Source organism: Anabrus simplex, chromosome 4, assembly GCF_040414725.1.
Source record: "Anabrus simplex isolate iqAnaSimp1 chromosome 4, ASM4041472v1, whole genome shotgun sequence".
Lineage (NCBI taxonomy): Eukaryota > Metazoa > Arthropoda > Insecta > Orthoptera > Tettigoniidae > Anabrus > Anabrus simplex.
The window spans coordinates 15230414-15257358 of NC_090268.1; positions in this window are offsets into that span (position 1 = coordinate 15230414).

The window sequence follows — 26945 nt, forward strand, 5'->3', positions numbered from 1 at the left end:
TAAAAATGTAAATTATAATTACCATGAGAATAATTTAGTGAGATTCACTCATTTATAAACACGATCGTGTGATGATAAAGTAAAATGCTACACAGATAAGGTTGGAGATAGTAATAATAATTAATTAATTATAAATTTTGGAATTAATCTTGATTTTCAATCAGAATTTCTACTGGTGTTATTAATGAACGTTACACACTTTAATTGACGAAATTCATCAGAATTCAACATTGACCACGTGTTGAGATTACTATAAATCAATGGAACCTTAAGTTAATTTTATGGTGGAATAATAAGCGAGATAGCTGTCTAATAATTTGTGTAAATTTTCCTTGAAATCTTTAGACACTTTTATTTAAATAATTTTTAAGGCAGTGAAGGCCTAATCTTTTGTTAATTTTCATTCCAGAACAGTAAACCTGGGGGACGAGGATTACATTTTGGTTGTTAATTGCTACAGGAAGACCAGACATTACGAAAAATTATTGTAATCAAAGTCTAGCAAGGATATTTTTGTGCTTTGGATGCTTATGTTAATAAATGTAAAAGTGTTGTTTTAAATTGAAATTTTGTGCTTAGTCGTCACCCCTTTTCCCTTAAATGCCTCTAAAAACGGAAAGCCAGGAACGAACGGTCCACCCCGGGATCTCTCGCTCACTGGCTGGGCTTAGCTCAGCAATAATGGGGGCAATATGAAGTTTGCTGGAGATCTATCCAACCGTTTCGCCGTGATGGTAAAACAGACGGTCAGACAGACACGAAAGCTGAAAACCACTCATTCGATTGATTGATTGATTGATTGATTGATTGATTGATTGATTGATTGATTGATTGATTGATTGATTGATTGATTGATTGATTGATTGATTGATTGATTGATTGATTGATTGATTGATTGATTGATTGATTGATTGATTGATTCTTGTTGTTTAAAGGAGCCTAACATCTAGGTCATCGGCCCCTAATGGTACGAAATGAGACGAAATGAACTAAAACATAAAAGTTCAAAAGCCTCCACTGACCAGAATTCAAAGCGTGAGGACGAAGAATGAATGGATGGACGGATATGAATTTAAAACGATCAGTGGATCCGACCAACAGTGCCTCACATGTACACAAGCCGACACAAAACAATAGTATTGCTCACCAAGGGACTGCTTTTATAGCACAATGCTGAATCGATTGTGCTTACAGTCGAAACGGGTCCTAAATCCAGGTCTTCGTCCCCCCATAATGGTATTGATCCCTAGGAAAGTAGAACCATGCTATGTGTAATGTTGCGGTACTAATCAAAAGTAGCGGAGACTCGCTATATTCCACGCATTATGGTACTATTCACAGGTAGAGTGATGCGCACATGTAACACAGACCTATGGTGTTTCGCACATTGCAGCGCTATTTGCAGGCAACGCAAACCTATGGCGTTCTTCACATAAGTGGACTAACCACAGGGACTCGTACTATCCCGTGGGATTCCTCACATAGTGGGAACTGAACACAGGTAAGGCTGAACCATGGTGTCGCTCAAATAGGGGTACGAATCACAGGTACTGTAGGACCCATCTCTTGATTCAGACACTGTCGCTAATAATCACAAACCTATTGCGTACGTAAGTGGTACTACGCGCAAGTAAATGCGACCCATTGTGTTCCCTGCGTGATGGTACTAATTACAGGTAGTCTCATGGTTCTAATTGGATCATCCCTTGGTCGCCCCTTTTAGTCGCCTCTTACAACAGGCAGGGTATACCGTGGGTGTATTCTTCGTCTGCGTCCCCCACCCACAGGGGGTTGTGTGCTTGCTCCGCGAGAGGTATTTTATTTCCCTCAAGTCCTCCGGCAAGCCGGTTAGGATCCCCCTATCCGCCACGTGGGACGCGTCACGCGGGAGTATCACCTCTCCCCCTGATACGCCAGCGTAGTAGGTTCGTGGAAACCACTGATTCGGTCTTGAATTGACCTAAAGGGACACATTTCTGAAAAATTGGCAAAATAAACAGACAGGGGATCCCCCTTGAACTTTGTATATATATAGAGAGAGACACCAAGTGCAACCTACAAAGCTATTTTAAATTTATCAACACTTGAGTTACGGTAACGCAGCAAAATAATTCTAATGTATTGCTATAGCCATGGTGTACAGCTTCCTTGCCCTTCTGATTTTGTATTTTCTTAGTATATGCAGAGGTATATTGAGACATTTAAATATAACTCATTTAATACAATTATTTTCCTGTTTTAATTGGTGAAAAGCTCTTCTAAGTAACCCGTTACACGCTCTTTCATCTTTAATTTGTCACTTCACGAGTGGACCTGAAACCTATTTCAGTACCATTGCAACACTGCCTTGGTCACACCTTTTAGTTGCCTAATACGACAGGCAGGGGATACCGTGGGTGTATTCTTCGCCTTAGTCCCCCGCCCACAGCGAATAGCTATGTTTGATTACTACCTGTCAAGCCGGAGCGTATACACTTCCTCCGATCACGATTACTATTCTCTGCTGGAAACCAGCTTCTGAAGATACTCAACAGATGGCAGAACGTTCCCAATAACTTACATGCTACTAAGAGAAAACAATCAACGTACGTACAGACCAGTGCCTCCTAGAGAACAAGGCCTGGCAACACGAATGAGAGTAGCTGATGACGTATGTCCAACTGGGCCCATGCCAGTCTCAGCTTGTTGCCGCTTGGTTATTTGGACGCGTTTCCCTGTTATGTGTGTGTTTTCATCGATTATATTAATCTTAATCGAGTCTTGTGTGTTAACACTCGCTTAATATTCTTATTAGTGTAAGTCCAGTGAAAGGTGTTAGTACTTATAAATTATTAATACACTGACTGACAGAGCAAATGCAACACCAAGGAGGAGTGGTTCGAAAGGGATGAAAGTTGGGGAAAAAACAGAGTCGGCACGGAAGAATAATTGATGTTTATTTCAAACCGATATGCAGGTTACACAATGCGCACGGCATCGACTCAGTAGGATGTAGGACCACCGCGAGCGGCGATGCACGCAGAAACACGTCGAGGTACAGAGTCAATAAGAGTGCGGATGGTGTCCTGAGGGATGGTTCTCCATTCTCTGTCAACCATTTGCCACAGTTGGTCGTCCGTACGAGGCTGGGACAGAGTTTGCAAACGGCGTCCAATGAGATCCCACACGTGTTCGATTGGTGAGAGATCCGGAGAGTACGCTGGCCACGGAAGCATCTGTACACCTCGTAGAGCCTGTTGGGAGATGCGAGCAGTGTGTGGGCGGGCATTATCCTGCTGAAACAGAGCATTGGGCAGCCCCTGAAGGTACGGGACTGCCACCGGCCGCAGCACATGCTGCACGTAGCGGTGGGCATTTAACGTGCCTTGAATACGCACTAGAGGTGACGTGGAATCATACGCAATAGCGCCCCAAACCATGATGCCGCGTTGTCTAGCGGTAGGGCGCTCCACAGTTACTGCCGGATTTGACCTTTCTCCACGCCGACGCCACACTCATCTGCGGTGACTATCACTGACAGAACAGAAGCGTGACTCATCGGAGAACACGACGTTCCGCCATTCCCTCATCCAAGTCGCTCTAGCCCGGCACCATGCCAGGCGTGCACGTCTATGCTGTGGAGTCAATGGTAGTCTTCTGAGCGGACGCCGGGAGTGCAGGCCTCCTTCAACCAATCGACGGGAAATTGTTCTGGTCGATATTGGAACAGCCAGGGTGTCTTGCACATGCTGAAGAATGGCGGTTGACGTGGCGTGCGGGCCTGCCACCGCTTGGCGGCGGATGCGCCGATCCTCGCGTGCTGACGTCACTCGGGCTGCGCCTGGACCCCTCGCACGTGCCACATGTCCCTGCGCCAACCATGTTCGCCACAGGCGCTGCACCGTGGACACATCCCTATGGGTATCGGCTGCGATTTGACGAAGCGACCAACCTGCCCTTCTCAGCCCGATCACCATACACCTCGTACAGTCGTCTGTCTGCTGGAAATGCCTCCGTTGACGGCGGCCTGGCATTCTTAGCTATACACGTGTCCTGTGGCACACGACAACACGTTCTACAATGACTGTCGGCTGAGAAATCACGGTACGAAGTGGGCCATTCGCCAACGCCGTGTCCCATTTATCGTTCGCTACGTGCGCAGCACAGCGGCGCATTTCACATCATGAGCATACCTCAGTGACGTCAGTCTACCCTGCAATTGGCATAAAGTTCTGACCACTCCTTCTTGGTGTTGCATTTGCTCTGTCAGTCAGTGTATTAATAAACTAGCTGACCCGACAGACGTCGTTCTGTCAAAAGTAAATGACAATGGAACGAACTGAAATTCAGTCTGTACCGGGCGAGTTGGCCGTGCGGTTAGAGGCGCGCGGCTGTGAGCTTGCATCCGGGAGATAGTGGGTTCGAACGCCACCATCGGCAGCCCTGAAGGTGGTTTTCCGTTGTTTCCCAAATAGCAAAAAAAAGAATTGGCAAAAATGCAGTCTGACTGCACGCAAAAATCAGAATAATGCAAATGACTACATCATCATCAAATGAGTTAATTTTCCACTGCTACCAAAAGTCAGTAACAAACTACTGGAAAACCGTGTTTTCATTACCTGCAATATTACTATCTTGATTGCGAATAAGGAAATGCTCAAATAGGTCACAGCTTATCACTGCCCAGAAATAACCCTGATTGACTGTAACGTAGATGTTCAGCAGGTCTTCAAATCCGTCACAGAGAAATAATTATCCCCCGTTGCAAGTCAAGTAATTTGATAAGTTGATGGCGTGAAGATAATATAGCAAAACTTTCTCCTCTTTCTTCGTAGGAAATAACTATCATAGAAAACACTGATTCCAATGAACACTATGGAGATATTTTTAATTGTAAAGCTTTAAGGTACCCGATATTCTTTTTTTGTTTCATTATCTGGCGCGTAAACAAACAAAGTTGATGGTTTTCCAACACGGGAACCGGCAGTATACAATTGGCCATGCGAGAAACATGGGTTTTCAGGATTAATGCCGCAAACACTCAGTGAATGCCCCTGGGGCATCGCAAAAGCGAGCCGCACTGGAAACTGCAGTCGTTTAAATTCAAATGGTATGTCAGTCGGAATCATAGGGATGCGTGGTATCAAAACGTCTTCTCCTTTATGCTTCCCCGTTAGAATAGTTGAAAAGAAAGCAATATGGGGGATAAGTCTGTTTGTTATATGTTACCTTGAGAATTTGCATGAAATTGTCCCGAAGTACATTTGTTGCCCCATATGAAGTCATTTGAAAGCAGTTGTTATATTTTTGGATATTTGTAAGGAAATGCATGGAATCTGTTCCTGTTCCTGAAACCAATGAGTACAATGGATCTGGTGGTGGAATCAATGGGACTAATTTCACTTTGCCATTTCCGCAACACAATCCAGCGGCTTCATTTTTGTATTTCAATGCCTTACAGTTCTGGCAAACTGAGTTCATAGATCCAATAGCAGCGCATTGGTAGGCACTGTAGTCAATTGAAACATGGCAACTGAAAGCAGTTCGACTCAACCTTGGAAGATTATTAGCTGAACGACGCGCTGCACAGGTTTGTGATATCCAAATCCTTTCAGTTTCATTTCACTCTTCACGTTGTTGTGCAGTCCGATTAGACTGAAAATTACAGTAGCTTGGCTTGTAGCATTTCAAGTCCTTCGACCGAAGTTGCTCCGCCCGCGTCTTATAGGCGGCATGAGTCTTGAAATGAGTATGCTGTATATGGAAGCACACGCAAAATAAACCAATCAACCAAAGACATCAATGAACTTGTTTGCTGAGAAGCAAAGATTTAAAAACAATCAGGGTAGACAAAGGTCTCCAACTATAACAAAACACGACACTGCATACGACTGTCTGGAGAGCGTACGCGCGAAACCAAAATCCAAGGAGGCATTCTTCCTATCACAAACTGAAAACTAAGCAAGGTAAGAACTTTGGGTTTGTTTTAAAAATAACTTCCATATCTGAAGACCATTTGCCTCGCTTTGATCCCCCATGCAAATTCAATAGCAAAGAAGTTGGCCAGCGACTGACTTTTTCGTGCCTGCACATAAACATCTCGGAACATGACTGAAAGAAACACAAATAGTGCATGTTCTTATCATTTGAATTTAAAAACAAACTTATCTACATCGAGCTGAATGTTCCTTTACCAGCAGTGAATATAAAATAGGAGTTATGACATGATAAGTTCTAAGCAATGAAGATTTTGCATTTGAGGTAACATTCTATTATATTAACATTTTCACACTCAATTGTTTTGTAAACTTTTCTTTTGTTAACGGCATCAAATGCGGCTTGAAATGTTGTACATAATCTGATATTCACCCATTTTAACCGATAACATTGAGATTTACGGACATTTGGCAAAGCGCTGGATTAGAGGAGGACAGCGCTAAGCGCAAACCTGGGAGAAGGAAAGAGAGACGAACAGTTTGAATGGAAAAAGAGAAGTGGGGTTTTCACGTTTTTTCTGGCATTTTTTCCAATTTTTCTCTTTGTAAAAACCTTACTCGGACTGCGACAAATATTTGAAAAAAAGAATGAGCCGAATTGGTCCAGCCGTTCCCGAGTTATGCGCTTAGCAACACACTTAGCGATTCATTTTTATTTATATAGATTGTGTTTAAATTGCCGGCATGGCCACCAAGTGACGTTAGAAATGAGTTTATTTTAATGGTGTGTTGTTATGAATTGCGATCACTGTTTTTCAAATTATGAATAACGATGCCTCAGAAATTCAGTGTTCCAAATTGTAAGGGCAATTATCGCACTGGCCCTAAAGTGAGTGTTTTCTCGTTTTCAACTGACGTCTCGGGGAGAGCTAAGTGGTTAACAGCTATTCGCTGATTTCGTTCCTTCCAAAAATGCAAAGGTAAGTCTTAGTTATTAGTGTATTATATCATTCAATGACTTAAGTTGTGGAACGGTCCTTGAAATGGAGCCCTGTGTTATAGGTGTGCGAGCTCCATTTCAAAACTGACGAGGTTGAATGGACGACCAGCATGTATGATGAGAGAAATGGGAAATTATTGACTGCACCTTTATCTCATCCAAGGCTTGTGAAAGGTTTGTGGATAGGTCTCTTATATCTTTGCTACTTATAAATGAAATGGTAGATTTTTTCGGGGTGATTTATATCTTACTGATGTAAGCATTTGCTGTACTGAATTTACGAGTTATTACTTTTAGTTTGGGACGTGCTGAGTATTCACCTTACTTTATAGGACTAATGTTGTGGGTATAGTGATATTCTGGGAAAACTTATAGGGCCTAAATTATGAAGACATGTAAGCTAATGCCTTTCAAGTATTCCTTCTGTGCTGGACCCTTAACTGCAAGTAAGACAGTTCTATTTATTACATCGCATAAGGGAATATACCACTAGTGTGGGTTATTATTTTTAGTTCAGGCTAGCAAGCAATGTTGTTGTGTTTATTGCAATTATGTTAGGTTTTGTATAATTATTGTAAATTACATTCACTCAATTATTTTCTCGGTCTCCTTGCGTGCTATTCATTTTATATTAAAATCAACGAGATATATCTAAAACATGACATGGTCCTGTGAAGTAAGTGGTGCCATGAATTAATGGACGAGAGCATTTTTATCTAGGTGAATACAGTACATTCTAATTTGGTCTAAACATTTTAGGAGCTATTCCTTCTCAGTTTCCAAACTGCCCAGAGTAATACCACATCTGCCCACCGAGAAGCTCCAGATGATAGGCGTTGTCGAGTAGATAATGAAAGTTTGGCCAAGGCTCTTGCTCAAAGTTTAGAGACCTATAAAGCTCATGTCAGTACTGTTTCTTTAAAGAACTTCCAGGAATTTAAAGAAATATTAAGTTCAATATCTATAAAACAAGACTGGAACTGCATTGAAAAGGAACAGTGTGTTTACTTCGTTTTAATCAAGGAAGAGCCTATCCCACACTGATAGTAGTGAATACAGTATTTTCTAATCTAGAAACACTTGCATTTATATTGGTGTGTTGTTATTTGATAGCTTTGTGTCTCGTGGTATGCAATTTAGGTCCTACAAGATTTTTCACTTCTTGTGTTAATATGAAGTATTATTAAATTGCATACTACAACACAAAATTGATTATAACTTCATGTCATATACTTCATAGTGTACTTTTATTACTTATGATAGAAAAGTAATACTGTCTACTAAATCTCTCAATGCAATGATTGGTTGCCTTTGTTAATTTCAGAATCGCAATATTTTTGTTTGATTTGGTAACAGGCGTTTGAGTACCTGTGGCAACACAAGTGCTCCATCACTCAAAACTGTGGTAATTGTGCTACTTGTTTTGCAACAATTATCATTCAGTACAAGAATTGCTTATGCTGGGTTGGGTTTTATAGGTTCCGGAAACTCCTACCTGGTATGGATATTAAAACCGTTCAATGGCATATGAGTCAGCGATTGAGCCATTGAAGGATACGCTAAGGAAAAGATCAACTGGATTTACTCGGAAAATACGTCCAGCAGACGCAGATCAAGTTTTAATACGTCCAATTGTGTCAAATAGCCGGAATAACTCGCTCATTCAAATAAGAAATTGGATAGGTACAAAAATAGGAACGGAGATTCATAAGCTCAGAAACCCGGGGTCATCGGATGTTTACAGTCGTGAGATGTTATTTAATACGATGAACTGAGGCTAGCAAGTAAAGTTTACATTTTAAACAGCATGAGAAAGCAAGTCTACCATATGATCTTCAGGTCCAGTAATAACGCGGTGGAGGCCATGACTTGACGTTATAGGTTAATGATCAAGAAGGCGCTGAAGAAAATAAATCGACTGCCTACGTCATGAAGACAAACAAATGGTGAAGTGTTCCTTTGTGCATCTTTCTAATCAGAAGAGATGATGTTATCTCGGAAATCATTTCCTCAAATGTTAAAAACATATGGAAGAGAAGTTAGAAGTTAACGAACTTAGCCTAAGATGTGAAACGCGGACCAATATTATTAATGTAACAATTTTAAAATGAACTTTTGTTTTTATGAACAATTGTAGTGTAATGAGAAAAACTGAGATTGAAGGTTGACCTAATAGCGATTCACACGTCTTAAGAGGGATTATTTGAAGTAATAGAATTCAAAAGAAATATTGAAAGACGCATTTGGGAGATAACTATACTGTATTTAATAACGATCCCGTATTTGTTGTCAAAATAAGGCAAGTGTTCTGGAATAATAGTGGGCATTGTACAACGCCTATATCACTATACTAATTCTATTTTATAAGTTTCAGATCCTTGGACTCATAATGTAGGAAGACTATTCTTGTGATGTAATGATGAATGCCAGTATGTGGGCGTGCTGATAAGTACCCAAGATTTCATCTTCTTTACTCTATCTTGTAGATGCATAGTGGTAGAGTAGATTTTATTTCATTTTCATAATGAAGTGATATTAATTGAAACAGTTTGAGTGACCTAAAGCGATCGTCGCAAGTGCCCAGTTATACTCGTGATTACGGTTAAGTCTGATGTGAAGGTATTGAGATCATTTGTCCTATGCGGGATTTAGCTCGTAGAATACGCATTTTTACCGTGAGTTACTCGGAATCTCTTTATGTTTACTGCGAATGTAAGGAGGCGTTGTCTTCATAATTTGAACCACACGAGCCCTGCATGAATATTTTCGTAAGGTGATGTGATTTAATGTCTATTTTTAAAAGGTCTTCTTATGTGATATCATGTGCGTACATTGTACAGTTGCATATATTGCGTAATATTGGTGCCGTGATGATCGTGATATGTTTGTAATGATGGTAGGGTTCTTCGGACAGATGCTTGTGAATTTCTTGGGGTAAGTAACTGTGAATAAGCATGGTGCGCTTGAAGTATGGTGAATAATATAAGGATAAGGTCGTCGATAAAGCGTTTAATGGTGAAATAATGTTGTTATAGTAAATGGTTCGTTGAGAATAGGCATTACGAAGCGTCATAAGTAATTTCGGAAGGTTTTCACTGAACTTAGGATTGAGAAGTGATTTAAGCGTTCATCATACAAGTTAAGAATCCGAGATAGGCAAGCAGTAAGGTTGTTATTAATTTTGTTGTGTAACATGTCCGAAGGTTATGAGTAGAGATTGGCGTACGATCATCGAGACACTATTTTGCGGCATGATATGGTACGGATATCGAATATTTTGAACGAATGATTATTGACAAGAGGTCTTAGACATTAAATAAACATAATATGGATGTAGGAGGATGTCATATTAATAAAATTATTATTACGTGGTGTAATGTAGGTTGTGTTCTTTGTGTAGTTGCTTGTAGTATGAATCTTTGTAGATAATAGACCTACACGACCCTCTTTCAGGAGGACAGTTCCGGAGAAACCAGATGCCGTTATTGATTATGTAGTATCATCTAGATATTGTGCATTTTTTTTAGGTGGCGAACGTGAGTTCCTGGCGCATTCTGTTTTATTTCAATTGAGTCATTGCTGAATGCAGTTATCAGATCTTTTAATACTGTATGATCGTACATTTAAGGATGGTCATGCTGATGACAGATCACTATTAGGAAACTCAAGTTGACTAGCACTTAGGAAATTTATGAGAAGAACGATAGAATGATAGGGCAGTGAAAGATGAAATCTTGGATAAATGAACGATAGAAACAAGTGAGGCGTCTAATATTTTAATTTTATTATTTTATGACGGGCGGACGATTAACAATAATGAATTATTTTTTTCTGAATGAGACTAAGCCTTCAGCAAGTTCCATATTGGTTTTCATCAAGGTATAATTTTCAATTTAAATTAAGATTTTAATGATGGTGAATTATAAACATATCAGCCAACCATGATTTTAATATCATTTATCTGAATATTATCCAATCATCTACGATGTAAACATTATTGTATTAGCTTAATTATTATGATTTCATTAAATTCGGAAGATCCCTCCAAGAAACTAATTTATATCTTCTTATTCAAATGAGATATATTTTGGCCTTGCATAGTCTGTTGAACAATTATTTATTACGATAATAAGGGTCTTGTGTTAAATGCTAGTAGAACTGCATAAATACTCATCGAATGTCCATGCCCTGAGTGGAGACTTATGCATCACCGTTGACTCCGGCCGAGGCTTAATTATAACACCCACGAACCCTCAATATCCCCGGGCAATGGACGGTTGAAATATGGTATTACTGAACTTGTGGTATGCTTGTGGAATATTTGAGTATGTATGCTGAGAGTATTCTAATTTTGTACATGCCATATTATTTATTATGTTGATAATGTGATAATATTATAAGTTTATTGAGATATTCTTTAATTATTTGGGCAACAAGGGCTATGTATCTACAGTATGTACTTCTTGACACATTGCCAAATTTTGTAGCTGTGTTTCCCATAGTAGTTTCTTTAGAAGAGAACACAGTAATAACACAAGAGCACTTTTATTTTATCGTATTTATGTTTTCAGGGGGTGATGTTACATTTGAGAGGGCACTTTTTATGCTAAACACGTATTTTGTCATTTAACAAATGCGGTTCATTAACTTGGTGGCACCTATCCGACAAAATCATTAACCATCCTTTCCTTTTGTCTGTGGTAAGCTGAGGCTTTCTCATTTTTTCAGTACATTGCCGTTATTAATTACCGAGTTGATGAACCTCTATGAATTCCATTGAAAGGGAATGTGTAAACTCAGAATTCAGGGTTAATCACTGTAAGTTCCTTCAGTAGTAAACATTCCTCTTCGAGTAATTGTGAATTCGATTATGAATTACCTCTTCCAGCATTATAGCCTATTCACACTTTGGTTATGAATTTTCTCTTGGAGAAAGTACTCCTTCCTGCCTTTTGTTATTGCATGCAATGAATGTAACATGCATCTGTGAAACATTGGGGATTAATTAATTGATATCATGTGTGTCATATCTATACAATGCAGCTGGTTCATAAAGCATGATATGAGTAGTTCAATGTGTGTTCTGCTATATTGTTAATGTAATGCCAGGGATGCAAGTTATTAATATGGTTTCTTTGGATTTTAACAATTAATGTTCATAGAGATTTTGTTTTATATTTTCTTACGTCATGTTCACCTCATGTCCATTTCAGTTTTAAGCATCCTGGTGAAGTTAAATTGAAAACAATTTCATAAAATGTCTGGGTGAAGGTCAGTTCAAATATTATCAGAATTGGCATACTACTTTTCAAATTTAAGTTCATATATTTTAATAAGTTGTTTTATATTCAGTTTAACTTCAATTTTTCCGCTGTTCTGGTTATTTGAATCAGGGTCCAAAATCATATGAGTACATGTATATACACTAGGGAGTGAAAATATAATTTTGATGACTTGATGAACACATTATTGTTGGCATGTACTGTAATCATTCTCTTTGCATAACAGACAAATTTTGTGAGCTCTTCACCCCCTTCATTTATGTTAGGCTTCTATTGTAAAAGAATGTTTACCTGTTTTCATAACCGACAACACTGAGTATTACAGCTTGTATGTTCCTGGAATGATACTAAGATACTGTAAGTAAGGTAGTTTATACGTTATTATTTTTATTTAATAGATTTTACTGTACTTATATGTTGTTTTGTAAAAGCTTTTTCTTTTTTTGCTAGTAGTATATTGTTTATTGACCATTAAACATAGCAGGCTTTAGCCCAGATACATGTTCACCATACCAAAGAACCAAATATATTATTCCCCTTACCACCTCTTACTAAATATTATTACTAATTTACATCTAACCCAATATACAATATATAGAACTGATAAAACAGAGAAATGAATCGCTCCTTATCGGAGTCCATGGCAGAACGGTAACATTGAATATATATATATATATATAAAATAATGCCTTTCGGCGATAAAAAGAGGAACAAAAATTATTAAAAATAAAACATATCGGCACTCTAGGGGGGTGCATGTCCTGCCCCCATCCTTAGTGTCAGCAACACTTGTCCATTCACTTCCTCCTCACACTCAGACGTCTTAGCAAGCAGGCACTGTCCTTGAACCCTGTTCAATATGGTTGGACCTGTCTGCTTGCTCTTAAGCATCCTCTATTGTTCCATTTCGCAGCACACACATAACTTCTATAGTTTGCTGAGTTATACACTAACTACTTCCAACTCGAAGTCTCCTAAACCCTGATTCATTATTTAAGAGCAGCATTTAAGACACACTCACCAATTCTTTTTTAACACTGATTCTTTAAGATATTTGACCAATTCCTTCTTCTATTTTGCCCACACATAATTTTTTTGCAGCACATAAGTATTTATTTAAGTTACAGTTCCTGTTTCATTCATTCACTACCCATTTAGTAACTTTCCGTTCATCCCCTCCTAAGTAGGGCTTGCTCCTCTGGATTCAACTATTTATTTCTCACTTTTTCTAAAACAACACATTTTTTCACCAAGTGCAGGTCATTGGTCACTTTCTCGCATAATAAACACCGTGACTTATCAGCCCTTCTGGTCCATCCTTTATTTTTATGCACCCCGTTAACCACCATAACATTCCTCTTCTCTCTGCTCTGTTTACATTGGTAATGCTTATTCTTGCTTCTTTGGTGATTTCATTATACAGGCTAAGGGAACACTTCTCCCTACCTTCCTCTATCAGACGCTGTCTTTAACTCTCCCTACTATCTCTCTCAGTCTACAGTTATCTTTCCCGTGCCACACTGTCTTCCAGATATACCCCATACCGATCCTATTCAAATACGCTTTAACTTTCGTAAGCCAACACCCCTTATACATATGCTTCGACTGTTGGAGATACGCTGCTTGCAAAACAACACCCCCTTTCCCTATTTTAAGTCTCATCCAGTATTTTAGTACTCTTTTGACACAATCAGCTTCGATACACTCCCCACACATTAGTAATGCTCCGGCATTAGCCGTGCATTGTGGTAATTGCATTATCATTTTAATGAATCTGGATACAATCTGTTTTAACATGTCTTTTTTGTCCTCTGAACCCCATAGTTCTTCCCCGTAAAGTACTCTGCCTATCCCCAGCGTTTTAAAAACGAGTCTCTGCAGGCTGTAATTTATACCAGGGAATTTTTATTCTAGGATGTTGACCACCGAAAGTGCTGCGGCTCCCTTCCATTTCGCTGTCCTCACTTGGTCATTCCAGTCTCCTCTACTGTTTATAATTACCCCCACATATTCTAGTTTGCTTACCTCTTCAATCTTCACTTCCTGTACCACCCATATCCTTTCATTCTTCCTTCTCTTAGTTTTACTTACTACCATCACCTTCGAATTACTTCCATTGATTCTCAGGGAACATTTCCTTGCAAACTCCTCAACCTTGTTGAGGCTTTTCTGTAAACCTCCCCCTATCAGGGCTAGTAGGATCACATCATCTGCAAATATTAAGCCTGGTACCTCTAACCCATTTACCGCCGGCACCGCCCAGCCATCTCTACCGTGGCCCTGGAGGATGTCATTAATGAACAGTAGAAATAATATGGGCGATAACTTGCAGCCCTGTTTCAGACCTACCTTGCATTCTATTGGGCCGCTCAACCGATTATCCTCCAATCTAACCCTACAATATACCTTCCTATAGATAGCTTCAATCGCTTTGATCATTTTCCTAGATACCCCAACTTTCCCTAATTTTTCTAATAGAGCTCTTCTACTAACCGTGTCAAATGCTTTCTCAAAGTCTATTGCAGCTAGGTACACTTTACCCCCTTTCCTACCCAGATATTTTTCTATGATCATCTTGACGGTCATTATGCTATCTGTTGTTCTGCGTTGTTTCCCGAACCCCCCTTGATAGATTGACAACATCGACTATCTCTCAGCCCAATCACTTAGTCTGTTTGCCAGTACCCCTGTGTAAACGTTACTCAGCGAGTCTAGCAGTATTATTCCTTTATAATTCTTTGGCAGATTTCTGTGGCCTTTATTTTTTGTAAATAGGATATATTACACCAACTTCCCATTCTTTGGGTAGTTCCCTCCTTCAAAAATCCTATTAAACAGTTTAGCTATACCTTCTACTATCTGATCGTGTTTACCTATTTCCTTCCAAAAAACGTTGCTTATACCATTATATCCTCCCGCTGATTTACTATTAAGATTGTTCAGCACCCTCATCACTTCATCCCTCGAGATCTCTTTCTCCAGTTCCTGAATGCGAACCTCTAGATTTCTCCCACCTGTAATTTCCATTTCTACCTTTTTCCATTTGTCTTTACCTCCTAACAGTTCCCGAAAATAATCAAATCATTGATCGTCCGCTATATTCGGTTTGCTAACCCTCTTCCCTGCCTTGTTAATTTTATAAATTCTGTCCCATACTCTATCCACTTGTTTCATTCTGCACTCCTTACTTATTAGCTCTGTTTGTTCTTTCATCCCTATTCACTTTCTCTCTGCGATTTTTAGTTTGTATTCTTTTCTTAGGTCACAGAACGCTATTCTTTCTTGACACCCTCCCTTCTTCATAAACTCTTTTAGCGCCACCATCACTAATTTTCTTTTTTCTTTACATTCATTGTTGTACCAGCCCTCTTCATTCTTCTTAGACCTGTTAGGGTCTCTATTAGCCTTTGCTACTCTTTTAATTGGGTATTCGATTAACTCAAGTGCTTTATCAGTCTTAGCTTCTCTCAAGGCCTCTTCCCATCCACACCTAATTACATCCAGCCCCTCCTCTAAAAGGGCATTTAGCTCCTGTGTTGTCTTTTCCGTCCACCTGTACTTAGTGTAACTAGTGCCTTTTCCCATGCATTTTATAAATTCTGTCCCATACTCTATCCACTTGTTTCATTCTGCACTCCTTACTTATTAGCTCTGTTTGTTCCTTCATCCCTATTCTCTTTCTCTCTGCGATTTTTAGTTTGTATTCTTTTCTCAGGTCACAGAACGCTATTCTTTCTTGACACCCTCCCTTCTTCATAAACTCTTTTAGCGCCACCATCACTAATTTTCTTTTTTCTTTACATTCATTGTCGTACCAGCCCTCTTCATTCTTCTTAGACCTGTTAGGGTCTCTATTAGCCTTTGCTACTCTTTTAATTGGGTATTCGATTAACTCAAGTGCTTTATCAGTCTTAGCTTCTCTCAAGGCCTCTTCCCATCCACACCTAATTACATCCAGCCCCTCCTCTAAAAGGGCATTTAGCTCCTGTGTTGTCTTTTCCGTCCACCTGTACTTAGTGTAACTAGTGCCTTTTCCCATGCATTCCTTTACCTTTTCCCCCTCTATTTTCCCCTTGCTTCCTTCTAACCTTACCCATACTTGTGCATGATGGGACTCAGCCCAGTCTCCAACCTGCATCTTTTTGATATGCTCTAGCACGTCCTCTGTACACAATATTAAATCAATCACACTCCCCCCCCCCCCGTTCCGTAATGAAAGTTAGCTTACCCCCCTATCTCCTTTCCACCATCCATTCAAAGTATAAAGGTGGCTTGTAGCACATAGCTCCAACAGTTTTGATCCATACCCATTATTTTCTTTATCTGCACTTCGCCTTCTTACCCTCATCGTCTTCTCGTCTTCTTTACTGTAAACAGGGCACAATTCTCCTATTCTGGCATTTCAATCCCCAAATAACAACAATCCATTTTCATCAAATTTCCCTCTTATGGTACTCGCTTCTATAATTAATTCCTCGTAGAAATTTTCGTTCGCGTAGGCAGAGTTCTGTGGGTGGCAATACCCAAAGGCCAAACATATCTTCCTTTCCCGCCCTTTTTCCCTACCCCTACTAAACCTGACCCAAATGACTTCTTCCATCACTTCTACTAGCTCACTAATCTCTTCTTTTATCAGTAGCGCTATTCCTCCCGGAATTCTCCCTATTCCGCTCTTTTTTCTCCTAGATGTATGCTTTACCTCATATCCTTTCCATTTTATCTCTTTCCCAAATTCAAGCCAGGTCTGCTAGTAGCGCCACAATGTCAAAGCTGTCTATCGTATTAATAACTGCCTCGTTACCTAATTTATTTAGTAGCCCTTCAATATTTAGAAACTCTACTTTCCAGTCTAGCTATGACTTTCCCTCCCGTCCCTCCCGGTTATCTCCCTTATTTTTGCTTCTTGTTATTACGGCCCTTTCCTCTTCTATTCCCATTCCATCTTTCTTTTGCCCTTTGGAGCATAGCCTGTCATCCTTTTCTTCCGAAAGTCTAATTTTCTTACCCTTAAACTTCTCCCTCTATTCAAGGCATCTCGACCTTTTGATTCCTCGCGTGCTCCTTGTTCTTTATTGGACACTTGCCTACTTACATTTAAACTGCCCGGACCTTGTGAGTCAACTTCTGCCTGCACTTGCTGACTCCCCGTTTCGGCTTCCGCACTGCTTACTGGACTGCTAGGTGCACTGACCCCTGACGTGAGTTCCTTACTTGCTTCGCTGACCCACGCTGTTTCCTCCTCTGTCTTCCTGTCTGCTAGCCTGTTTTCTTCTCATTTTAGGTTTTCGTCAAACATCTGCAACTTCTCCACCGTCCATCGCCTTACCCACTTTCCGTTTTAAACTATCAACTGCTGTCCTCTGATATGTCCTCTGAGCCCTTGATATCTTGCTCTAAATAGACGGGCTCTTAATGTATTTAAGCACTTATTACCTTCACTTCCCATGTCTCTTCGCACCCATAATTTCTCGCCTTGAAGATTGTTCGCATTTCTTACGATAATTTCCACCATGATAGTCGATATCAATTTCACTCTGATAGGCCTGCGCCCCCTCACTCTTCCAACCCCTTCCACATCGTCGATATCCACCTCGCTGAAGTTGATCTTCATCTTAGTCTGGATTACATCGACCACCTTGTATATGAGTTCAACTTTAGCTTCTTTTACCTCTTCCTTCACTCCGTATATAAAAATACATTCCTTTACGCGTTTCCGTCCAATTCGCCTCTAGTTTCTTCAATTTCGTTAATTCTTCTTCCAGGTTTTGGACTTTTTCCTTCAGTTTCCTGATTTCTTCTTCATTATTTCCCGTCTTTACAGCTACCTCTTCAGTTTTGTCCTTAATCCATCTCTCCAGCTTTTCGAACTTACTTGACTGGTTCTGGAACTGCTTTAGTTGTTCTGTTGTACAGATATCCTTCACCTCTTCTCTGACTATTCCTTTGATAACCTCTATGTAGTCGCAATTCAAATTGCCGTTAGCATTTAGGCCGGGATTAAGTTCCACGCCCCCAATAACTAACAGCGTCGTAACCACCACAGCCACCAGCACCATCTGCCCTATCTTCCATAAGTCACTCTTATGCACTCTCTTCTCAGTTTTTCCATTTCATTCTCCGTAACCACCTTCCTATTGCTGCTCGGTACTGCTCCACACCCACCATTGTTCTGCACACTCCACTCAGCACAACCGCTTCCTTCGGTAGTTTGAGTTAGAATGTTTTTGCTAATAGCTTTACGTCGCACCGACATGGAGAGGTCTTATGGCGTGTTTTGTAGAAGGAACTGATCATTTTTGACTCTTGAATATAAGAAAGAAAGTGTCAAATAGGCATATTATTAAAGTTGTTCAGTATTAAGGCTCTTAAAAAACTAATTTTTTTTGCATTTTTAATTGTTTTTCCCTAATTATTACGATAGTTTACTAATTTCCCTTCCGATATGCGAGCCTACGAGAAAGAATATTCGTAGAATGTAATTTAACCAGCGTATTTTTCAATTATCGTAAGGAATTAGCTTCATCTACTATCCACTCGCGCTGGGCCCAGTCGCGTGACGTCACGAATCGTATTGCCAGGCCTCGCTGTACAGACGGGAAGGTATCAAGTCGACTAGGCTTCTGTGTGACCATTAATAAAGTGCAGGGACAAAGTCTTGAAAAATTGGGTGTCTACGTACCCGAACCACGGCGAACTGTCTCGGGCAAGATTGTTTGAAAATGTTTGACCTATACGGCCGAACGGTCGAGCCACAGAGAATATTATATGGAAAGAAGTATTATCAACTAATTTACTAATGAATTATGTATCGGTATTCAAGGTTCACAAAGCCCGTTTCCAGTCATTCGACCGGGTCAGGAATGGGATGAATGAAGCGACGAGGATAGGAATTGTGCCGGCTGCCGAAGTCTGTCGCACTCCTCTTGGGAAATGATTAATGACTGACAGATGAAATGAAATGATATTCGAGAGTGTTGCTGGAATGGAAGGTGACAGGGAAATCCGGAGTACCCGGGAAAAAAATCTGTCTTCATTCATCCCATTGCTGCCGCCACCTGGAAACAGGCTGTGGATTTTCATTCTCAAACCATTCAATAGAGCAGGCAAGAAAAGCTGACTGTGACAGGCATGTCAAGATGCCATCTCACCTATTTATAAGGAACGTTGCGGGTCTACTAGTTTTTGTTAAAGCTTCAAGTCTCTTACGTCAAAAATTGATTATTTCTAATCTTCAGCTGCATTCAAGATGTGAATACGAATGTGAGGATATCAGCTTTAAACCAGTCCTTGGGGCGAACGAGAGCCAAACCATGGTCTCGTGAGAGATTATGGTTGAACGGAAGAGGCTTCCTTCATACCCGTAACACGATTACCGCAACAGAGAAGGGTAGGAGCGTGCGACAAACCTGTCGGGCTAGCCGCATTAACATGTCAGCCCGTGGTGTACATGCAGAGTAATGCTTCCAACTTGCATTCACACACGAAGTGCACATGAAGGAGAAAGCAATGCATATATTACCATGAACAACCGAGTGGCTTTCAGAGTTAATGTAGAAGAAGTGTTAACTGACTAGAGGTTTCATCTCATTTTACTTTCTAAATATAATAATAATAATAATAATAATAATAATAATAATAATAATAATAATAATAATAATAATAATTGTTTTACGTCCCACTAACTTCTCCTTTACGGTTTTCGGAGACGCCGAAGTGCCTGAATTTAGTCCCGCAGGAGTTCTTTTATGTGTCAGTAAATCTACCGACACGAGGCTGACGTATTTGAGCACCTTCAAATACCACCGGACTGAGCCAGGATCGAACCTGCCAAGTTAGGGTCAGAAGGCCAGCGCTTTAACCGTCTGAGCCACTCAGCCCGGCAGTTTCTAAATATAAAAGCTCGATGATTATAATTTATGTGATGTGGGGGAGACACACCTGCGCGACGATAGTGGAAGAATAGAATTGAATGGAACCCATTTAGCCACCTAAGATTGACTCTTTAAAGATACAAATCATCACTTCGCACCGACACAGATAGATCTTATGGTCACGATGGGGTAGGAAGGGCCTAGCAGCAGGAAGGAAGCAGCCGTGACCTTAACCGAGGCAAAGTCTCAGCACTTCCATGGTATGAATATGGTAAACCACGGAAATCCATCTTCAAGGCTGCCAACAGTCGGGTTGAAAACCACTATCTCCTGGATGCAAGCTCACAGCTGCATGCCCCTAACTGCATGGCCAACTTGCCCGCTCGGCGTTATCTGAGATATGCAAGTTGGAAATTCGAATCAATTATTACACAGACATATTTTCACTTCTTAAAACCCAGTGTCGAAGCAAACATTGCCCGCAACTTCATTATTTCAACATAACGCACGCCCGGTTCCATGACTAAATGGTTAACTTGCACAAGAGACCCCGGGTTCGATTCCCAGCCAAGTCAGGGATTTTAAACTCCTTTGGTTATTTTCTCCGGCTCGGGGCCTGGGTGCCTGTGCCGTGTTCAACTTTAGATTTCATTCTAGGTAGGAGAGCATCCTCTAAGACGTGCAGGTCACCCACTGGCGTTACCTCGAAATAAAACTCCCGAAGCTACACACCATTAAGATAATAGTATGCGATTTTTGTTTTGATGACACAATATATATATATATATATATATTTTTTGCTACCTGTTTTACGTCGCACCGACACAGATAGGTCTTATGGCGACGAAACACAATATTTAATGTAGTCGCCAGTTCATAATTCTACTTACTTAAGGCAGAGGTTCCTAGGTTTTGATGATGATAATAACGGTTATGCTCCTTGTTTAAAGAGTTCTAACAACTAGGTCATCGTCGTCTACTGGCACGAGGTGCAAAGAAATGAAAATTCAAATTCAAAATGTATCCAGTGACTAGAATATGAAATGAATGACAATGAAAAATGATTGTCAAAAAATCTGTGGATCAAATTCGCAATGCCTTATCTACTGGGATGATGTTTATTATCTAAATGGGTCCAGAATCCAAGTCACCGGCCACTCATAATAGTATTAATGACTGGTAAAGAAGAACCATGGTGTTCGTCCTATAGTGGTACTAATCACAGGTAACACAAACCCAGCTCATGACATAAGGGCACTACTCACAAGGAACGCAGACCCATGGTGTTCCGCATATAGTGGTACTAATCATAGGCAATGTAGATCCACGGTGTATCACACATTATGGTAAATGAAATGGCGTATGGCTTGCAGTGCCGGGAATGCCTAAAGACATGTTCGTGATGAGGATGAAATGATGATGAAGACGACACATACAACCAGCCCCCATGCCAACGAAATTAACCAGTGATGGTTAAAATTCCCGACCCTACCAGGAATCGCACCCGGGACCGCTGTGACAAAAGGCCAGCACGCTAACCACTTAGTCATGGAGCCGAACCCACATTATGTTATCCACACGCAACACAAATCCATGGTGTTCCTCACATAGTGGTACCAATCACGGGTGCCAGGCAAACCCGTGGTGTTTCTCACTTCGTAACTCTAATCCCAATAAGAAAGTAGGGGCAAAAGATCTGTACAGTTCGACGCCCCGAACAAATAGCATTTAAAAAAACACTATTGACAGGCAAGGTATATCAATGGTGTTCCTCATAAAGTGGTAATACCCATAGATAATGCAGACCCATTTTGAACACAGTGGGACCGACCAGGGAATACACACGATGACCATTATCAGAAGCAATGCCCAGACCCGTAGTGTTTCTCACATACTGGTGATGATCCAGTATAACGTCGACTCATGCGTAATGGTAATGTCATGGTTCTAATTTCATCATGGCTTGGTGACCCCTTTTAGCCGCCTCTTATGACAGGCAGGGGATACCGTGGAAGTATTCTTCGTCTGCGTCCCCAACCCCCATGGTTTTGAAAAGTGAAACCACGGGAAACCATCTTCATGGCTACCAACGCTGGGAATCGAACTCTCCATCTCCTGAATACAAGCTCAGGGCTACGCGCCGCTCGATGCGTATTGCTTAGCCGACGAGGTTTGTTCATAGAGAAGGGCGTTGGCACAATTTCACGTGACTTCCACATCTAAAGAGGCAAATGCCCCTGAGTTTCAGAGAACTTACACCAGAAATGAGTGCCAGGCTAGTTTCTGAAGGATATACAGGGAATTAATCACTCTGCTCCATACATCGCGACGGTTGTCGACAACATAAGCCGTTATCTTCCACTCATAGAGGGGATTTACAAATTATATGGAGAGGTAGTAGTGGTATTGATTATTCGTGTAAGGATACAAATGTCGAGATAATCACTCCTGCTAAATTATATGAAGTTTCCCACCTATTTCTCTTTCCTGCTCGTTCATTTCGGTGCTATCAAGGTAGAATGGTCATTTATGAGGCAAATATACATTTTAATATGTAACATGCATTATTTAGTACTGGTTTGGATTCAGGTGAAAATAAATACTTTCCTCTTCTCACGATGAATTATGTTTCGGCCCTGAGAAAATAACATATAAAACCACAGTATGGCATGATTTCTAGCGTTTTCAGCATGGAGGTGGGGTGGGGTATATCGTGCGAACATGTGGCGTCACCGTAATCGCAGTAAATACATTCGAAAGTCGGCAGCAAACAGTACCGAAATGAACCGACAGATTGGGACCGCATGTGAGGGTGGCAGAGTCTGCAGCCTGGGCCATGCTACAAGATGGAACAGCGGCCTTGCTCGGTGTCATGTGCAACAACGATAGACTCGCTGCCCACGTCTGCTCGTGCTGACCTGTCCATGGCTGTAATTGAACAGTGTTTAACAGAGGACCAAGGTTGGACTGTGTGCGAATTAATGACACGGACGTGAATGTCGAGGGCAATAGTGTTTCCCATTTTACGGCCGGAATTAAAGGTAGGCAAGAACGTAACAGAGGTCAGAAGTGGACGCGAACCAGAAAAAACCTGGAGCGATTTCAGTCGCAAGGGAATCAATGGTTACAGAGACACAGTTTCAGTTATTAAAACCCAGTGTCATCTTCAACCATAGCAACTTCATCCTTTCAACATAACGTACACCCGGGTTCATGACTAACTGGTTTACTTGGTCACTTTAGCCACAAGAATCTAAAATGGATTATAATGAAAAAAGTAATTGTGAAAAAAAATCAGTGGATCGAATTCACAGTGAATGAATTGATGGAAGCTGGACACGAGCGTATGACACAGGTTCAGCACGACGACGGAAGGTGGACAGAATCCATCACCTCCTTCTGGTGTACGGCAGCTGCAGTACTTTGGAGTGTCACCCTGCAGTACCGCCTGCGACGTACTCTTGAGCGCAAAAGCACGGCGCTGATGGATAATGCAATTGTGCTGCTCACACTGCAGACGTCATCAAGAATTGCTGTGTACAGTGGTAGGGGTGGCACACTTTGATGCCAATGCCAATGGCATCCAACGCCTTCTCCATCTTTGACAACGTTGAGTGAAGGACAGTCGTTGAGTTTCATTTTGATTCTGATTCGTTTGTGAGGCATTTTTAATCGTGTAATATAAATTTACACAGAGATCCAATGCGTGTGTTCATTTCAACGTTTGGATTGACCTACAGTACTGCAACCCTGTTTTATGTTGGCGTTTACATACACACTGCCCTAAGGGTTCAATGCATATCGTGGAATTCCCATATTGTCGCGTTATGCTTGCCATGACTTTTGTAATGACCCTCGTATAACAATCACCAGCAACAACGATAGGTGAGTTCGACATCTAATTGCTATATCCTTCCACTCTGTGACCCCATTGCTCCTCAGTCAAAGCGGAGATGTACATAGAAAATGTAATTCTTAAGGAAAACTTCTTCTCGCAGTCTCTGCAGTGTAATCGCCGCCACATTACGTTAGATATATTTCACGATCGATTTATCTTCTATCTGCGGGTAAATACCGCCAAGTAGCTAACAAGTAGTTCTCTTGGGATTCTTTTGGGAAGTGAAATAAGGCCCATAAAATACCGTTGTCAGCAGCAAGCGGGAGTACTTGTGACTCGAACGGGGAGTGGTACAGGCCAGGCAATAGATCCTGACTCCCAGCCTAATGTGCTTCAATGGATCTCTTCTGAAGTACTTGTGTATCAGCCAAACGTTCTTCCTGAATGATTACGGCGATATTCTTGTTTTAAGACAACGTGTTCATTAACGTCTTGCTCTTATTGTGTGTAAACTCCACCCGATAATATTTTGTCGGTACAATTTGTGCAGTTGTAAGGCGGTGGTGGTGATTATTATTTTAAGAGGTAGTACAACTAGGCAACCATGCGCTACACAAAATTAATCGGAGAGAAAATCCACAGTTCAGACAAGCAACTGAATGTTGGAAACATCCTAGTGATATGAGCTACGAGGTTTAGGTAAACGAAATAATATACAGTATAAGAATATGTTCTTTATTCATTCCTAAACATTTATTAATCATCGTTAGATTAGCAGTTTGCCTTTTTCTACCACTACGAGCGTTGATGTGAGTCAATGCAGAGTTTCACTTAAACACTTATAACTACATTCCGTGTGGATATTTTTCAAAAATCAAAAACCTTAAGGGTATTGAACCAAGGAACACATTACAGAAAGAATTATCTTAATAATTTAATTTGGCTAGGAATTGCATCAAGTAGAAAATGAGTAAAGAAACAAGCTATTTTCGGATGCTTTCCCGCTTAAGCGGAAAGTGATTTTCGATTTTTTAAATTTAGTTTGTTAGAGTTATCCAAGGCTTACAATTCTAAACATTTCCTGGCCCTTTAGACCTTAAACTTTGGGCATAATTGAGGAACTTGTTTAATTTCACGTTGTTCGCAGTGTGGGGACCCTGCATTGTCTACTAAGAAATGTTTTCAGGATTAAAAATGGAAGGGATCCGACAATTCAAAAATGAAGATATCGGCCAAAGGAAGACAAGGCCACGAAGGACGTTAAAATGAGAGTCGTAGCCTAATACCGCCGGTGTCCTAAACAACAGCAATGGACCACTCAAGGTCGGATAGGGTGAAGGTGGCGATCGTAGCACAAGGATGTGGAAGCAATGCTAGGGCCCTGTTTGTGATTGACCAGAGCGCCACTTCCTGGGGTTGCTTTTATGGCGAAGTGGTCGGGCAGCTTTGCATGCAACAGGGTGAGTGGGTGAGTGACTAGAGAAAGCAACATGGCTGCCGAACTATGTTAAAATGTGCTATGCGGACACGTTCTGTAAATATCGAAACCATCGTGTGAGCGACAGGTTAAACAAATGTATCACGATGTGTGTATAGTGTAATAAAACTAGTATATGGATAATTAAGTACAGTTCATCTTTCTATGTGTATGAACCAGCACGTGGTTCCTAGCACTACGTGTTCTCAGGGACCTATCCGTATGAGGACGGAACAGGCCCCATGGTCACCAACCCACGCTTCCCAGTTCAGAGCCCCTGGAGCCCCTTTAGTCGCCTCATACCACAGACAGGGGATACCGTGGTCGCTATTCCACAGCCCAGACCCACAGGGAGAATACAGTAGTAAAAGCATAGTTATATACCAAGTACAACGCCTATACGTATACCAACTTGGGAAGAATTCAACAGTCGACTAGAAAAGCTTTGTCACACGAGCAGGGGCGATCAGTTAAGTAAATTAAAATGAAAACGACAAAAAATAAACTATTGTAAATAGGGGAATTTTCAGTTGGAATACATTACCTGCTGCCATTTTCCCAAAAGCGTTGGATACTCCAGTAACCAGATACTTTTGAGTACATTTATACATATTGATATTGTTAACAATATGTCCAAGTAGCAGTAGACTAAGTCACTGTAGCTTTCCATCTACAATAAATCGCAGTAGTGGTGAGATTGATCAGAAATAAATAATTCGTACTCCAGTGAGGGTGACACGGAATTATTCAGGTAACGATCGAATCTTTAAATGTATTATATAAATCTTGTGTGAATTAATGTCGAACGGTGTTGAAATTATTGATGATGATGATGATGATGAAGAGGCTGCTTCTTGTTTAAAGGGCCTAACATCTGGGTCATGGGCCTTTATGCATCCACCCAAGCGGACACTCGGGCTCTCCATATGAGAAGTAAACTGTCCGGATCAAATCTAAACATCTGATCACCGTAATAAAGATACCTCCACATTTGAAAGACCTGCATGGGCAACGCTCGTGTTTCTGCCAACGCAACGCTAATGAAGACGACATTTGTGAGGACATACAATACTTCAACAAACTTAACACTAGGTTGTACTTGTGAGTGTAGGTAAAGTGAAGACTTCCGTCTCATGCAAGAGACATTAGGAAACACATTACTTCCTCAACAGTTGAGATTACCTGGCGTTGAATGAGACTTGGATATATAACTCTTAAGTGTCTGGATTCGGAATAAAAGTTTGGAAAAGTACTACCACACACCTACGACGACACTAATAATCGAATTTGACGTCTAACAGTAGCAGCAGCAGAAACACCACTGGCAGTATAAACGCACTGGTGTTGGAGTTGCGATTTACAGAAATATCAAAACTCCAACTGCCGACCTCTGGTTAATACGAATCGTACATTGAGGAGTGGAGACGACTGCTTTGGAGGCATACGCCTCGTTGAAATGACGGTAAATCGTAAATAGATATTTGAGGAGCAACCAATGAAAAGGAGTAATGTCCGTTAAAGCAAATTTTTCAGAAGAAGCAAAAGATTGATAGCTCATAAAG